This window comes from Capsicum annuum, chromosome 9, assembly GCF_002878395.1.
Source record: "Capsicum annuum cultivar UCD-10X-F1 chromosome 9, UCD10Xv1.1, whole genome shotgun sequence".
NCBI classification, from domain to species: domain Eukaryota; kingdom Viridiplantae; phylum Streptophyta; class Magnoliopsida; order Solanales; family Solanaceae; genus Capsicum; species Capsicum annuum.
Window position 1 is genome coordinate 167,138,969 of NC_061119.1, and position 2,410 is coordinate 167,141,378.

Genomic DNA, 2,410 nt, shown 5'->3' on the forward strand with positions numbered 1-2,410 from the left:
ACCTTTAATTGTTGACACACCATGCACTTTATAATACCTCGTAAGATCCTAAGCTAGATTCAGTTGTTGTTGCATGTTTAAGGGGTCCAAGGCTTGAAATTTTCACTAAGTGTTAAAGATTTAGCCATTTACAAGAACCTTAAATTCACAGAATTTTATTTTGGCCTTCCTGGCCCCAAAATATATGGGTTTGAGTTTAATTATATTTTACATTGTTAAAGGTGTGTCCCGAGGGAGTTTTGAGATTTTTGAACAGGATTCGAGGCGTGTTTGGTGACCGAAGGCAGCAAGGCCTCATGATAGGCCCACGGCGCAAGAGCTACTTGACCCAAGTAAGGGTCTCAGTGCAATGGCTGCTTGACCCAAGCAAGAGGCACGGCGCGAGGGCTGCTTGACCCAAGTTAGGGTCACAATGCACCAAAGCTTCTCGCCCAGCTTTTGTATTACAGAAATAAATGGGAAATGTCATTTTTTCCCCTCAACCCAACTCATCCATAACACGATTTGGGCATTCTTAGGAGTATTATTTTCCCTTCCTCTTAAAATTACTCTCAAGAAACCCTTATCCTTTTCCAAAAACAAAATCCAAGCCACGTTTTCAATAAATCAAGAGTTTAAGATTCTAAGTAAAAGAAAACCTTAAGAAATCTTCAAAACACTATCTATTGGGGTGTGTGGGTATTCATCAATGGGTCCTTTTCACCCATCGAGCCTAAAAACCTTCTTTTTAAATAAAATTATCGAGCTTTTCCTTTACTATGGAATTTCATATGTTTAAGATGGGTTAAATTCAAGTATTCCCTAGTAATTTAAACTCAATTCATGTCCATGTACGATTCCATGAAAAGTTAGGTTGCATCATTCTTTAAGTTTTAGTTTTCCATGTCATATTCAAGTGAATTTCATGTTAAATTCCCAAATAACGAATTTAGCTATGTAATCATTTTGTTTTCATCATACTTAACACATTCTCGTGTTCAAGTTCATGATTCTCACATATTTTATGAAATATATATGTTTTGGGTCCTTGAACTATGATCCCATACTATAGTCTTAAAGCTTTATTATCGTATTTTATGGTCATTCTGTGCTGATAGGTTCAGAACACCTAATATCTATGTATTTATATAATTTTAGATTATCAAGTAATGGTTCAATTAAACCATGGATATTATTATTTTTATTTAGTTGATATAATCATGATGAGCACCATCAAAAGTAATGTTCAGCTAAACTTAGTTCAGTTCAGTACCGGTGTCAGTTTAGTTCGTAGCAGGATTTAGCATTGAGCAAACCTATAGATGGGGGCTCACCCACCAGTTAGGAATGGGTCCTTAGCAGCAGTCTCTAAGTTCCAAAACTACTCAGCCAGCATAGGATTATGAGATGTCACTCTCCAGTTTAGCATTGACACTCTTTTATAGGTCACCCTCCATATTAGGACTGACTCTCTAGTCCTTTGGGACATCAGATTAGTGGATCAACATAGCCAGTGTTAGTACCTATCGCACAGTACTGGCACTCTTTCGACTAGGGTTATAGGTTGGACCCCGATTAGCTCATATTGAGGCGTGTTGGTTACATGATACCTTCTATAATTTTAGTCAGTATTTTAGTATATCTCTATTCAGGTTTGTTTGACCAAGTGTACAGATTATCAGATATTCAGTTATACGGATTTCACTCTTTCAAATATTATTTTATCTTAGTAACATGTTATAGTTGGTCTTGCATTCTCATGTATAACATGCTCAGTTATCCCATACATTTTAGTCAGTTCCTATCTCACATACTAGTATATTTAAATTATTGACTGTATACTTTTCTTTGTGCTATGTTGTCTTATATCACAGGGCCAGATGCTCAATTTCTCAGCTGTTCTTAAAAAGCTCAGCATTACCCAGCAGAAGTAGTGGTGAGTCCTCATCCATCAAGGACATGATATGTTATCTCAGTTATTTTAGTATTTCTTTATGTTCAATCAGTCAAAGTTAGTTGGGGGTTTGTCCCATCACCTTCTCATGATGTTTAGAGGCTTTTAGATAATAAATTAGACAATCATCTAGTTCTTTCAATTTTATCAGTTGTTTCAGACTGACAGTTTAGTTTCCTAAATTCTTATCAAATATTTCAAACATGTCATTGCTACATATTTTAGTATTTAGATTTACAATATCTTATCATCTTATCTTTTGTACATATGTTGTATTACTATTTTACTCAGCGCTCATAGTAGGTACCAGTTTATAGGTTCGCTTGTGGTCACTTATGGTCGTAAGCATCATTGTGTTGACTAAGAGGTAGCCTTAAGTTGTGACAAAACTTGGTATTAGAGCCTAAGGATTTAAAGTGTCTTAGGGAATCTAAAAGTCATGTGGAGTAGAGTCTTGTACATGGGTGTAAAGTGCGC